This window comes from Vulpes vulpes, chromosome 13 (assembly GCF_048418805.1).
Source record: "Vulpes vulpes isolate BD-2025 chromosome 13, VulVul3, whole genome shotgun sequence".
In the NCBI taxonomy this organism is placed as follows: Eukaryota; Metazoa; Chordata; class Mammalia; order Carnivora; family Canidae; genus Vulpes; species Vulpes vulpes.
The window spans coordinates 74,005,812-74,021,810 of record NC_132792.1 but is presented as its reverse complement, the minus strand read 5'-3'; the positions used below and the strand labels follow the sequence as shown (position 1 = coordinate 74,021,810).

At 43.0% G+C, this 15,999-nt stretch overlaps 1 pseudogene; it reads left to right on the top strand.

The window, feature by feature from the left end:
* The first annotated feature begins 12,738 nt into the window (after positions 1–12,738).
* Positions 12,739–15,421, top strand: LOC112932235 (52 kDa repressor of the inhibitor of the protein kinase pseudogene; annotated as a pseudogene).
* The last annotated feature ends 578 nt before the right edge of the window (positions 15,422–15,999 follow it).

The window sequence follows — 15,999 nt, the reverse complement described above, 5'->3', positions numbered from 1 at the left end:
ACCTCCTTCAGTTCTCTGGGAGTCTGAGTCCACTGAGGGAAGATGAGACACCTGGCAGAGGTGCTGGAAAGGAGGAATAAAGGTTGGATGGTGAGAATGGGTAGAAGAGGAAAAATAGAAGACATTTAGAGATCTTCCAACCCTTCAAATCTTGGGATCTATGGAAAGAAAAGAGAAAGAAAGAAGAGGGGAGGGAAGGAAAGGAAATGGAAGGAAGGTAGGAAGGAAGGAAGGAAGCAGGATAGAATTAACCATTTAAAAAATGAGGCCAACAACCAGCAAAGAGAAAGCAAAGTTTGCCAAAAGAGCCCACTGAATAGATTGTACATATTTGCTTGTCATTACCTTTTGGAAACAAAGGGGGCAACGTGTAATTCTGGTAGCAAGTTGTAACTGCCAAGGAAGCTCCCACCAAAAAAACTGAGGGCAGTCCTTCACTTGATGGCCATCAGCCACCTCTGTCAGTCAAATTGTCAAGGTCAGGGTTCAGCAATCTTTCCCATTTGAAAAAAAAAAGTAGTGCACCATATTTTTTGTCAAGCCAGTATCTGTTACCATGGAAACCTGAAAGACTCTGAAGTTAGTAGCAGAAAATCCAGAGTCTGGATCTACTTTGCCTTTGGTGTCAACTGAAGGCAAACAGCACAGGGTCTCTGCATGTCTGGACCACAGGGCCATGGTTGTTGTAAGAGAAAAACAACTAATGGCTTTTATAATTCAATCTGAAAACATCTTCAAAATCATCAGGTCAAATGATCAGTGAGCATCAATTTTTTTGTACATTTTTTTATTGGACTTCAATTTGCCAACATATAGTATAACACCCGGTACTCATCCCGTCCATTTGCTTCGACGTGGGTGAGCATCATTCTAACATACTTCATTGTTGACATAAGCAGGAATATACATGGGAAGAGGGGGAGAAGGCAGTGAGGACAGCCCACGGTGGGATTGGAATGGAATCAGGTCCTCATAGTCACACAGAAGCTCAGGTTGTTATCCTTTTTCACCTACCACCTCAGTGGGAAGCAGTAAAGCAGAGTGCTCAGAAGGGAGCTCGGGATTCATTCATTCTGCAAATAGCCCCACTGCATGTCAGGGGCTCCTCTGTGCCAGAAGATCACAAGAGTGAGAAAAAAAACAGGCTCAGCTCCTTCCGGGTAAATGGGAGGGAGATTTATAAGGAGTTGCAGAAATGGAGATGCAAGCTGTGGGGAGCATAGGAAAGGTCTTGCACAGGTGCTATGCTACAGTAGCACAGGAGTAACCTGAAGCAGGTGGGTGCAATGACCCTGAGCAAGTAAGGGAAAATGCTTAAGGAGAGGGAATATCAGAGTGGGACTGCTACACAGCCACACACCTGTGTGACCTTGAGCAAAATGCTATCATCTCTAAAGCTTATTTTCTTATGAGTGAACGGAAACAAGAGTTGTATGTGCTTTGCATTGTGTGGCAACAGTTTTGCACACAGCCAGTCTTGATATGTTAACACTTGGGAACTGCTTTCCTAGAGCAGAAGGTTGGGTCAGAGGTCTTGAAGGGCCCTTCCAACTCTAAGATCTGATGCATCATTACCCAGAGCGGATTCTTCATTTTGCATATTTATTAAGCAGGACACTTTTAATTATTAGATGCAGTGACATTTTTAAAAGAAAACAAGACAAATGTCAAGAGTGAAAAAAGCTGTTTGTTTCTGGATATCATTATGGTAAGTCATAGATGACATGAAGCTTAAAAGTTGGAACCTAGAAGCAGCCCCGCATGGTGCAAGAGTTGCTTGAGTCTGGGCTTCATTTGCCTGTGACCCTAGCAAGTCCCTGTGCCCTGTGGGATCTCAGCTTCCTCCCTGGGAAATAGTCTCAGGGCTTCCTCCAGGCCCTAAAGCCCTTCAAGGTCCTTTTCTTTTTTTATAAATTTATTTTTTATTGGTGTTCAATTTGCCAACATATAGCTTTTTTTTCGCAACGGGTTTGCCGCCAGAACACAGGGGTCGTGAAAACCACCACTAAACCTAAACCAAAATGGGAAAGGAAAAGACTCACATCAACATCGTCGTCATTGGACACGTAGATTCGGGCAAGTCTACCACCACTGGCCATCTGATCTACAAATGTGGTGGGATCGACAAAAGAACTATCGAGAAATTTGAGAAGGAGGCTGCTGAGATGGGAAAAGGCTCCTTCAAGTATGCCTGGGTCTTGGATAAACTGAAAGCTGAACGTGAACGTGGTATCACCATTGCTATCTCCCTGTGGAAATTCGAGACCAGCAAGTATTATGTGACCATCATTGATGCCCCAGGACACAGAGACTTTATCAAAAACATGATTCCAGGCACATCTCAGGCTGACTGTGCTGGCCTGATTGTTGCTGCTGGTGTTGGTGAATCTGAAGCAGGTGTCTCCAAGAATGGGCAGACCCGTGAGCATGCCCTTCTGGCTTACACACTGGGTGTAAAACAACTGATTGTTGGTGTTAACAAAACGGATTCCACTGAACCACCCTACAGCCAGAAGAGATACGAGGAAATCGTTAAGGAAGTCAGCACCTACATTATGAAAATTGGCTACAACCCCGACACAGTAGCATTTGTGCCAATTTCTGGTTGGAAAGGTGACAACATGCTGGAGCCAAGTGCTAACATGCCTTGGTTCAAGGGATGGAAAGTCACCCGATAAGATGGGAATGCCAGCGGAACCACACTGCTTGAAGCCCTGGATCGCATCCTGCCACCAACTCGTCCAACCGATAAGCCCTTGTGTCTGCCTCTCCAAGGCGTCTACAAAATTGGAGGTATTGGTACTGTCCCAGTGGGTCCAGTGGAGACTGGTGTTCTTAAGCCTGGCATGGTGGTCACCTTTGCTACAGTCAATGTTACAACTGAAGTAAAGTCTGTTGAAATGCACCATGAAGCTTTGAGTGAGGCTCTTCCTGGGGACAATGTGGGCTTCAATGTCAAGAACGTATCCGTCAAAGATGTTCATCGTGGCAACGTGGCTGGTGACAGCAACAATGACCCACCAATGGAAGCAGCGGCTTCACGGCTCAGGTGATTATCCTGAACCATCCAGGCCAAATCAGTGCTGGATACGCACCTGTGCTGGATTGTCACACAGCTCACCTTGCTTGCAAGTTTGCTGAGCTGAAGGAAAAAATAGATCGTCGTTCTGGAAAGAAGCTGGAAGATGGTCCCAAGTTCTTGAAATCTGGGGATGCTGCCATTGTTGATATGGTTCCTGGCAAACCTATGTGTGTTGAGAGCTTCTCTGACTATTCTCCTCTGGGCCATTTTGCTGTTCGTGACGTGAGACAGACGGTTGCTGTGGGTGTCATCAAAGCAGTGGACAAGAAGGCAGCTGGAGCTGGCAAAGTCACCAAGTCTGCCCAGAAAGCTCAGAAGGCTAAATGAGTATTATCCCCAATACCTGCCACCCCAGTCTTAATCAGTGGTGGAAGGACGGTCTCAGAACTGTTTGTGTCAATTGGCCATTTAAGTTGAATAGTAAAAAACTGGTTAATGATAACAATGCATCATAAAACCTTCAGAGGAAAGGAGAATGTTTTGTGGACCATTTGTGTTTTGTGTGAGTGTGTGTGTGTGCGGCAGTTTTAAGTTATTAGTTTTTAAAATCAGTACTTTTTCATGGAAACAACTTGACCAAAAATCTGTCACAGAATTTTGAGACCCATTAAAACAAAAGTTTAATGAGAACAAAAACATTTGCCAACATATAGAATAACACCCAGTGCTCATCCTGTCAAGTGCCCACCTCAGTGCCCATCACCCAGTCACCCCCACCCCCCGCCCACCTCCCCTTCCACCACCCCCAGTTTGCTTCCCAGAGTTAGGAGTCTCTCATGTTCTGTCTCCCTTTCTGATATTTCCCACTCATTTTTTCTCCTTTCCCCTTTATTCCCTTTCACTATTTTTTATATTCACCAAATGAATGAGACCATATAATGTTCAAGGTCCTTTTCTGACTTCTCTTTCTGAGCCTCTGTCAGTCAAATGGAGCAAGTCCCAATACCTCACCCCCGACAGTGCTGTGAGCATTAAGTCAGGAGATGCTGTCAGAGTGCCCAGCAGGGCACGTGCGCACAATGTTTCCCAGCAGTACAATCAGCGCTGCTGGTGAAGGTGAGCTGCAGGCAGTGGTGACCTCCCCGTGCCTCCATTCTGCAGGCACCCACAAGGAAGAAGATGTGAGGCACAGAGCAATTTGCATCTAGTGAGAGGGCCACCTTGACACTTCTATGCCAGCCCCACACAGAGGTCCTCAGGCCCCAGTTTCCAACTTCATAGTGGGAGTAAAAATCAGCCCTACGAACTGCAAGGGAAATCAAATCTAGGTGTTTTTTTTTTCATAAAGATTTTATTTATTTATTTGTGAGACAGGGAGAGAATGCACAAGTAGTGGCAGGCGAGGGGAAGGGGCAGAGTTAGAGAGAGAACAGGCTCCCCACTGAGCAGCAAACCCAACATGGGGCTTGATCTCAGGACCCTGAGATCATGACCTGAGCCAAAGGCAGACGCTCAATTGACTGAGCCCCCCCAGGCGACCCCAAATCTAGATGTTCTTAAGGATAAAATGCAGATCTATATAGGTTACAGTTTTTTTAACAGCAACAATGAAATATATTAAAAGAAAAAATGCACACAGATACTAGATATTCCTTCTCTGATGTTCAAATCCAAACCCTCCTCTCTGGGTAAGACATGACCACACAGCCTTCCAGACTCTAGTACCTCCCTTGGGCTCTACGGCACCTCTCACTTTCCATCCAACAGGCCCTGCTGCTCCTGCCTCTTGCCCAGGTGATTTCCTCATTTTAAAATGTCCTCTGTGGGATCCCTGGCATCAGGCTCCCTGCGTGGAGCCTGCTTCTTCCTCTGCCTGTGTTTCTGCCTCTCTCTCTCTCTCTCTCTCTCTCCCTGTGTGTGTGTGTCATGAATAAATAAATAAAATCTTTTAAAAATAATAAATACAATGTCCTCTGTTCACCAGATGAATTCCCCCTCCTGGAGGCTCTCCCTAACTGCCCCAAGCAAAGGGTAGTACTCCCTTCTCTGTGTAGGATACTTAGCTCCTGTCTCTCTTATACTAGTTGCTCTGATTCTCTGTAGGTATTTCTGTCTCCCCAAATAACCCAGGACTATTTTCAGCTACCTCAGCCTCTTCTTTGGCCCCAGTTCTGGCAAATTGAATATGGTGACATAGTAGCTCTGGGTAATATCCAGGGAAAGGCTTCCCACAAGGCACACTTAATCAGTGCTATTTGTTATGGGCTGTGTTGTGTCTCCCCAAAATGTGTGTGTTGAGGTCCTAGCCCCCAGTATACCATAATGTGGCTTTATTTGGAAATAGGGTTGTTGAAGGTGTAATTAGCTTAGATGAGGTCATCAAGATCAGCCCTAATCCAATCACCAGTGTCCTTATAAAAAGGAAAAGTTTGAACACAGACATATACATAGGGAGAACACTATGTGAACGTGAAGGCAGAGATGGAGGTGGGGCATTTACAAGATAAGGAATGTTGAAAATGGCCAGAACCACTAGAAACTAGGCGAGAGGTAGGGAACAGATTTTCCCTCATGCCCTTAGAAGGAACCAACTCTGCTAACACCTTCATCTCAGACTCTGGCCTCTAGAACTATGAGACAGTAAATGTTGTCTAAGCCCCCTAATCCATGCACTTTTTTACAGCAGTCTGAGCTAATACACTACTCATAAACAATCTGGAATTCCATAGGAATCTTAAGGGTTCTTTTATTTCCTAACTCACCACTGAAGGAGACAGGGGCAGTAAATTCTAATGGATTTTTTTACGCTTTTTATTCTGAATAGTTAGGAAAATATTATGCATGACAAATATGCTATATGCGTAATCACAATTTTGTAGGACTGTGCACCTGCTTGCAGTAGTGCATTTACGCGCCCGCACCATGGATGAAGCAGCTCAGAACAGAAGCCAGAGAACATGGATTCAGATGCTATGCCCATGGTTCGCAGTGACATTGACTCTGGCCCGAATGCTCACTGGGCCATCACTGAAGTATCCCTGTATGGATATCCACATGATTTCTCCAGATGGTATGGCTCCATTCTTAGGAGACCTAGGCTAGGCAAATGCTGCATTGCCTCTTACAACCTGGTCTCCAGAGTTTTCCAACATCTCCCCCACCAAATTCTGATAATCAAGTGCTTGAGATGAGTCCTACTCAAGGGAGAAGAACCAGATCCTGCCCTTCCCATGAAGAGCAGCGTCAGCCTCCAAGGTGCTCATGGTGTCATCCCAGGGACCATCCACCTCACTCTCTGATCCTGTCTCCTCTTCATTGGTTGGAGACATTCCTACTTCACAGGGAAATTGGGAGAAATAAATAATGCAAAGGAAGCTCATCAGAGTGTCACTTCAGACAGTATGTCTTTTCTCCTCCTGTTTCTACTGCTGTCAGCATTGTCTGGCAGTCCCTCCTTATCTCCAGGTTAATTATTGCTCCTCTTCACACTCTTAACTCATTTCCAGGGAAATCCTAGGCACATCCAAAGATCAAGTGCCACCTCCACACATCATCTTCCTCAGACTGTATCTCTGTCTCCAACACCTTCTCAAATCCAAACTCATGTTTCCAGTAGCAAGAAGTTCCTGGGGCCCTCCCCACATAGATCCACACTTCCCACCAGAGCTCTTCCCTCCAAGTGTCTACTTCTCCCTCCTTACTTAAAACTTGGCTCAACCTCTATTCTGTACCCTCCCACCACTGCTTTACTCCAGGGCCTCACTGTCTCTCCTCTGGTCTGTCAGGCCCTTCCCTACTGGTCCTCCCATCTCTAGTTCCTTCTAATCCATCTTTCACATTACTTCCAGAAAGATTCTCCAAATGAAAAATTTGATGACTATTACACCTCTGCATGAAACCTTTCAATGGCTAGCCATTGCTTTGTAAGATAAAATCCAAATCCAAGCTTGACGTGGAAGGAATTTCTCAATTCCTCTCAACCCATCAATCCATGTCTCTGGGCTCACTCTTTCCAAAGTTCCAGCTTCAAGGAATTATCACTGCGTTAGAGCCCTCCAGACTTCACATCCATACAAGAAGCCCCTGTACTAATCATATGGCATAAATTACACATATATCTCCACTACCAAATTCTTCACTTCTTATTGACGGAGAGCATTACCCACACTGGCACCCCCAAGGCCTATTCTAGTGTCCACTGCAGAGCAATCACTCAATGAATATGAGTTAAAATGAGAGGGAAAAATTCAACTATTTGTTTCTGGGCTCCAAAGGAGGAAGAAATTGCTATCTTGGCAAGGAGTCTGGAGCAAGAAAGGTACTATCAGTGTCTCAGTAAACTTATGTTTCCATTAAAATACCAGTGTGATACACTCTATCATTCCTTACAAGGTAGCTAATAATTTTACCATAAGTAGCTTAAAAATATTCAAGGTTCCACTGTCCCTGACAAATTCAGTATCATCTCTCCTCTGATTCCAATGAAATAAATAAATTTCTCCCAATGGATCAGGTACTTCCAGAGCATTACTCCAGGCTCTTTAAAAACAATATCTGCTTTCTCAGTCAGCTAAGATACTATTCATCAGTTTAATATTCTTTAGTGTTTCTCAGCACCTGAGAAAATCTTACTGTTCCCAGGACACTGATATTCTCCGGGATCATCCTGTGAACTGGGATAACCTGATTTATTATGTACGATCAACCAAAAAGAGCTTGGTCTTTAAACTTTTCATCACTGGCTAAATTTGCTCTGCAAGACTTGATCTCAAGTTTACTTTACTCTAGATTGTACAGAACCAATGTATTGATCAACTGGGCATTCCATTAAGCATGACTCATCCAGGTGACATCATTCAAATTTGGAACTGTCTGTAGCAGATTATGATGAATTGAACAGAACTTATTAATAGGAAGCAGAACTAGAATGCAAAATCAAATCAAAGGTGCTTCCTGGGGAAGACAGAAACACAAATCTTACAAATGAATATTTCAGCACAGCGTGTGTAGTCATTTAATTCTGGAGTCTGGTTTGCCAGAGAAAGTCAGTGAGGGGAATTCATAGCTCATCAATCTTAGTGGGGCTTTAATAGCTAAATGGATTCTAAGGGATATCACTTTCAGGCCAAAGAAACAAGCACAATCACAGAACAAGCACAAACACAGAAAAATTCTCAAAAGACAAGCCAACACCTCCAACTGGATAAAATGAAAAGGAAAACCAAGTTGGAAGAACCAATCTAAAACTTAAATTTGGAGGGTGTGCTTTGTAAATGAAAAGGACCTATCCTCTTACAAATCCTGATGACTGAAACTACTTTAGAAAAGGGTGGAAGCAGTAACTGGACCATAAGACAGCTCCACATGCTGGGAATAAGAAGGACCCTGGAGTCGCCATGGTGATACTGAAATTAAGGGCTGTATGGGGCCCAAAGTTCAGTGCTCGTCTGCCCCTTGACATGGCAAGGCTATGGCTCTGAGGCCAAAGAGCCAAGTGTTCAGATTCAAAAAGCCAAAACTCTGTTCAGGCAAGCAAGGGGGCTTAAGCAAAGTGGATGGGGATGCAGGGAGAGGTGGCTGGTGTTGGAAGCCAGAACACTGGCAGATAGAGAAGGAACTGGTTTCAGAGATTTCTTCTTTCCTAGCAGGGTGCCAGCAATGCTAACAGTAAGTGGGCAGGCCAGTCCACTCCTCAAGAGGAAGTAGTCAGAGCCTGGCAGAGCTCAGGAGAGTATTGGGAGGAGCCTGAGACTTTGGGAATTGAGACACATCCACCCAGGAGCACTAATAGTCCCTCTGAGACACCCAAAGCCAGTTTGATGATTTTAATAAATAGCACATTTCTGTCAATGACTTCCCAAAATTATATCTTCCACCCTGATGACTTCACTGAGTTTCAGACTCTCATACCCATTGCCAAGCTGATATCCCCACTGAGACTTCTCATCCTCATTGTAAACTGCAATGACATAGTTGAAAAAGAAGACTCAGTCCTCCTCCCCACCCGCAAACTGCTCCTACTCCAGTCTTTCGGGTGCATAACTAGCACGTCACTGTCACCATGGTAACTACTGAGCTGGGTGTCACACTGGGTCTCTCTGTCCTTCACCACCCCACCCTGCCCATCAGCTGCACCGACATGCTGCAGCCCACATGCACTCATGTCTCTCCAGCTTCCCCTGTAGTCACCCTGGTCCAGGCCCCTACCATTAAGGGACCCCTGCCCCCAAAACCATTCTGCCAAGAACACTAAAGGGATCTTTTACAAATACAAATCAGACTATGGGCTCCCCTGCACAGCTTACCAACAAATTCCCTTTGCCCAGAGAATTCAATCCCTGAGATCTGTGTCACATCCCAAAGTCCACTGTCTTAACAAATGCAGTGCCCTTTTTCTGGAATGTTCTCTCTTGATCAAAGGTTTTCTTTTTTTTTTTTTTTAATTTTTTTATTGGAGTTCAATTTGCCAACATATAGCATAACACCCAGTGCTCATCATGCCAAGTGCCCCCCTCAGTGCCCCGTCACCCAGTCACCCCAACCCTCCGCCCACCTCCCCTTCCACTACCCCTTGTTCATTTCCTAGGGTTAGGTGTCTCTCATGTTTTGTCACCCTCAATGATTTTTCACTCATCCTCTCTCCTTTCCCTTTATTCCCTTTCACTAATTTTTTATATTCCCCAAATGAATGAGACCATATAATGTTTGTCCTTTTCCAATTGACTTATTTCACTCAGCATAATACCCTCAAGTTCCATCCATGTTGAAACAGATGGTGGGTATTTGTCGTTTCTAATGGCTAAGGAATATTCCATTGTATACATAGACCACATCTTCTTTTTTGGGGGGGGTTCTTTAAAAACTTTATTGAATATGCAGAAATGAACTCATGTCCTAAGTGAATTTTCAATGAATTTTCACAAACTGAGCATGGTCACGTAACCAGTACTGATCAACTATCAGAATATCACCAGCATTCAGAAGCACACCTCCCCCACCCATATGCTCCCTTCCAGTCCTTACTGTCTCAGTAGTAATCACTCTTGGCTGCTGAGATCATAGAATAATTTTGCCACTTTTATATTCTATATAAATGCAATCATGTAGTACTTAGTTTTTGGAAGTCTGGGTTTTTTCACTCAACATTATGTTTGTGAGAAGCATCCATATTGCTGGAAATAGTCATGGGATTGTGCATTTCATTGCTGTATAGTATCCCACTGTGTGAATATACACAACTTATATGCTCATTCTACTGCTAGAGGACATTTTAACTATAACACATAGTGCTGCTAGGGACATCTAGTAGGTGTCTTGGTGAATATATGAATATATGTGCCCATTTTTACTGAGGATACCTAGCAATAAAGTAGCAGAATCTTAAAACATGTATATGTTCAGGTTTGGTAGATGCTGCCAAAATGTTTGTACAGATTTGCATTCCTATTAGCAGTATATGAAAGTTCTGGTTTCTCTACATTGTCTACACTGATTTTTTTTTTCATTTCAGCCATTCTTGCGCATGTGTACTTGTACTGCATTGTTTTTTTTAATAAATTAATTTTTATTGGTGTTCAATTTACCAACATACAGAATAATACCCAGTGCTCATCCCGTCAAGTGTCCCCCTCAGTGCCCGTCATCCATTCACCCCCACCCCCCGCCCTCCTCCCCTTCCACCACCCCTAGTTCATTTCCCAGAGTTAGGAGTCTTTATGTTCTGTCTCCCTTCCTGATATTTCCCACACATTTCTTCTCCCTTCCTTTATATTCCCTTTCACTATTATTTATATACCCCAAATGAATAAGAGCATACACTGTTTGTCCTTCTCCGATTGACTTACTTCACTCAGCATAATACCCTCCAGTTCCATCCATGTCGAAGCAAATGGTGGGTATTTGTCGTTTCTAATGGCTGAGGAATATTCCATTGTATACAGAGACCACATCTTCTTTATCCATCATCTTTCGACGGACACCGAGGCTCCTTCCACAGTTTGGCTATTGTGGACATTGCTGCTAGAAACATCGGGGTGCAGGTGTCCCGGAGTTTCATTGCATCTGAATCTTTGGGGTAAATCCCCAACAGTGCAATTGCTGGGTCTAGGGAAGGTCTATTTTTAACTCTTGAGGAACCTCCACACAGTTTTCCAGAGTGGCTGCACCAGTTCACATTCCCACCAACAGAGGGAATACTCAACAATGCTTTGTAGGCTTGAGAACATCTCCATCTCTATAGTCCTAAAACAGACTGTGCTGACCCCAGCACAGATCAAATCAATTTGCCAGGCGATTCTGGACTCTGGGAAGCAGTATGCCATGAAAAAGAGAAAACCATTCCCCCTGATGTATTCTTACTATGGAACTGAATACTTGGGAGCAGCTCACGGCCTGTCGTCCATTCTCCAGATGCTTCTTTCTTACCATGAGCACCTCAAGCCCTCAGATCAGGAGCTGGTATGGCAGAGTGTGGACTTCCTCATGGAGCAGGAACAGAACTGCAACTGGCCACCTGAGCTCGGCGAGGCCATCGAGAGAGAGAACGAGCTGGTGCACTGGTGCCATGGCGCCCCAGGTCTCACCCACATTATTATCTGAAAACATTGCCTTTCACTGGGCTTAGCCAAAGAGAGGTGTCTTTTCTGAGGAGTGAGAGTATTTTTCACCTTATGTCATTACTTTATGAGATACAGAAGTCAAGATGAAACTTGTCTAAGCTAAAAAAAAGTCTTGATCTGCAAAGGATCTTCAGAAATGATCCTGTAGTTTAAAAAATATATGACCTATATCTATTTGTATATAAATTAAACTAGCACTGTCCAATAAAATATAAGCCACATATAAAATCAAAAAAAAAAAAAAAAGAGAAAGGGTTCCCCTTTCTCCACATCCTCTCCAACATTTGTTGTTTCCTGTCTTGTTAATTTTCCCCATTCTCACTGGTGTGAGGTGGTATCTCATTGTGGTTTTGATTTGTATTTCCCTGATGGCAAGTGATGCAGAGCATTTTCTCACGTGCTTGTTGGCCATGTCTATGTCTTCCTCTGTGAGATTTCTCTTCATGTCTTTTGCCCATTTCATAATTGGATTGTTTGTTTCTTGGGTATTGAGTTTAATAAGTTCTTTATAGATCTTGGACACTAGCCCTTTATCTGATAGGTCATTTGCAAATATCTTCTCCCATTCTGTAGGTTGTCTTTTAGTTTTGTTGACTGTTTCTTTTGCTGTGCAGAAACTTTTTATCTTGATGAAGTCCCAATAATTCATTTTTTGCTTTTGTTTCTCTTGTTTTCATGGATGTATCTTGCAAGAAGTTGCTATGGCCAAGTTCAAAAAGGGTGTTGCCTGTGTTCTCCTCTAGGATTTGGATGGAATCTTGTCTCACATTGAGATGTTTCATCCATTTTGAGTTTATCTATGTGTATGGTGCAAGAGCATGGTCTAGTTTCATTTAATAGTAAACTTGCAAATTCCAAAAATAAAGAGAAGATCCTTAAAGCAGCCAGAGACAAGAGATCCCTAACCTTTATGGGGAGGAGTATTAGGGTAACAGCAGACCTCTCCACAGAGACCTGGCAGGCCAGAAAGGGCTGGCAGGATATATTCAGGGTCCTAAATGAGAAGAACATGCTCCCCTCCCCGGGCCCCGACGGGCGGGCGGGCTGCCCTGAGGAGGCGGGGAGGGGAGGGCTGGGCCGGCCGGCAGGTGGGCGACGATGCCGAGCTTCTGCGCTGCCCCCACCTGCACGAGGAGGAGCGTGCAGCCGGACCTGGCCTTCCTCAGGTTCCCGCGGGATCCGGCCAGATGCCAGAATTGGGTGGAGAATTGTAGGAGAGCAGATTTAGAAGATAAAACACCTGATCGACTAAATAAACATTATCGATTATGTGCCAAACACTTTGAGACCTCTATGATCTGTAGAACTAGCCCTTATAGGACAGCTCTTCGTGATAATGCAATACCAACAATATTTGATCTTACCAGTCATTTGAACAATCCACATAGTAGACACAGAAAATGAATAAAAGAATTGAGTGAAGATGAAATCCGGACCCTGAAACAGAAAAAAATCGATGAAACTTCTGAACAGGAACCCAAACATAAAGAAATAAACAACAGCAATGCTCAGAACCCCAGAGCCGAAGAAGGGGGTGAAGAACAGGATGAAGACATTTTACCTTTGACTCTCGAAGAGAAAGAAAACAAAGAATACCTAAAATCTTTATTTGAAATTTTGATTCTAATGGGAAAACAAAACATGCCTCTGGATGGGCATGAAACTGATGAACTCCCAGAGGGTCTCTTTACTCCTGATAACTTTCAAGCACTGCTGAGTGCTGGATAAATTCTGGTGAAGAGGTTCTAAGAAAGCGTTTTGAGACAACAGCAGTTAACACATTGTTCTGCTCAAAAACACAACAGAAACAGATGCTAGAAATCTGTGAGAGCTGCATCCGGGAGGAAACCCTCAGGGAAGTGAGAGACCCTCACTTCTTTTCCATCATCACTGATGATGTAGTGGACATAGCAGGGGAAGAACACTTGCCTGTGTTGGTGAGGTTTGTTGATGAATCTCATAACCTGAGAGAGGAATTTTTGGGCTTCTTGCCTTACGAAGCCAATGCGGAAATTTTGGCTGTGAAATTTCACACTACAATAACTGAGAAGTGGGGGTTAAATATGGAATATTGTCATGGTCAGGCTTACATTGTATCTAGTGGATTTTCTTCCAAAATGAAAATTGTTGCTTCTAGACTTTTAGAGAAATATCCCCAAGCTGTCTACACACTTTGTTCTTCCTGTGCCTTAGACATGTGGTTGGCAAAATTATTGCCTGTTGTGGGAGTATCTGTTGCATTAGGAACAATTGAGGAAGTTTGTTCGTTCTTCCATCGATCTCCACAACTACTTTTGGAGCTTGACAATGTAATTTCTGTCCTCTTTCAGAATAATGAGGAAAAGGGTAAAGAACTGAAGGAAATCTGCCATTCTCAGTGGACAGGCAGGCATGATGCTTTTGAAATTTTAGTGGATCTCCTACAAGCACTTGTTCTATGTTTAGATGGTATAAATAGTGATACAAATATTAGATGGAATAACTATATAGCTGGTCAAGCTTTTGTACTCTGTAGTGCAGTAACAGATTTTGATTTCATTGTTACCATTGTTGTTCTTAAGAATGTTCTATCTTTTACAAGAGCCTTTGGGAAAAATCTCCAGGGGCAAACCTCTGATGTCTTCTTTGCAGCCAGTAGCTTGACTGCAGTGCTGCATTCTCTAAATGAAGTGATGGAAAATATTGAAGTTTATCATGAATTTTGTTTCGAAGAAGCCACAAATTTGGCAACTAAACTAGATATTCCGATGAAACTCCCTGGCAAATTCCGCAAAGTGCAGCAAGGTAACCTGGAATCTCAGCTCACCTCTGAAAGTTACTATAAAGAAACTCTAAGTGTTCCAACAGTGGAACACATTATTCAGGAACTGAAAGATATATTCTCAGAACAGCACCTCAAAGCTCTTAAATGCTTATCTCTTGTACCCTCTGTCATGGGACAGCTCAAATTTAATACATCGGAGGAGCACCATGCTGACATGTACAGAAGTGACCTGCCCAATCCTGACACACTCTCAGCTGAGCTGCATTGCTGGAGAATCAAGTGGAAACACAGAGGGAAAGATATAGAGCTTCCATCCACCATTTATGAAGCCCTACATCTACCAGACATCAAGTTTTTTCCTAATGTTTATGCATTGCTCAAAGTCCTATGTATTCTTCCTGTGATGAAGGTTGAGAATGAACACTATGAAAATGGGCGAAAGCATCTCAAAGCATACCTGAGGAACACTTTGACAGACCAAAGGTCAAGTAACTTGGCTTTGCTTAACATAAATTTTGATATAAAACATGATCTGGATTTAATGGTAGACACATATATCAAACTCTATACAACTAAGTCAGAGCTTCCTACAGATAACTCAGAAACCATTGAAAATACCTAAGAGACTTTAAAAGTAGGCTTTCTCTTATGTTTGATATTTGGAAAACTCTGTAAGAAATTTGAAACATCTTACAGAAAGAAAAACTGTCAGGTGTATGTAGGCCACTTAATCACTGAATATCTTGACTTATTGACCTCTCATTAAGTACATTAGCCATTGATAATCTGCCTATTTAAAATGGCCCCTGATTGAACTCCTGTGCTTTGGAGACATAACTGTTCTTCCAGAAGATAGCATTGAAAGTGCCACATTGCACTTCTACAGGATCTCTGCTAATAGCACTTGGGAATTGTTTTAGTTAAGTCATTTTAGACATAACATTTATTATCACTGGATCCAATTGTCGGGTATTTGAACTATCAGTTCTTAGGAGAAAATAGATTTTCAAGAGGTGTCAGAAGAAGGAATACATTTTGTAAAATGTTACAATGAAGCTCACGAGTGACCTTTGAATAGTAGGGGTTTTAGCATGTTAAAAATCTATAATGGGGTTAAGGGAGTTACCAGACAGAGAGAAAAGTGAGCTTGCCAAGCAAAGATTTCTGTGTAGATTTTGTCTTTATCAAATGAACTTAAAGGAACAAGTTATACTTAAAGTTTGAATGAGAGAACCTGCTATTGTTCCACATTGGGTTGTTGCTGTTTACATTCCTTTGTTGAGCCTACATCCTCATGAGCTGTTTAGCAAGTATATGTTGAACATCTATGTCTTCGTAAGCTTTTTAGCAGGTGTATGTTGAACACCTCTGTTCATGGTCAAGACAGGATCAGAGGCCATGGATACTGACAACTGATTTGTCTGTTTTCCTCTGTCTTTTTCCATGACTATATCTACTGCCTCGTCTTGATTTATAAACAAAACCTGGAAAACCTACAAAAATAAGTCTTTTGTGGTTATCTAGGAATAATACAGAAAATATTGCTGTTATTTTTGGTGAAGAAAATCAATTTTGTATAGTTTATTTCAACCTAA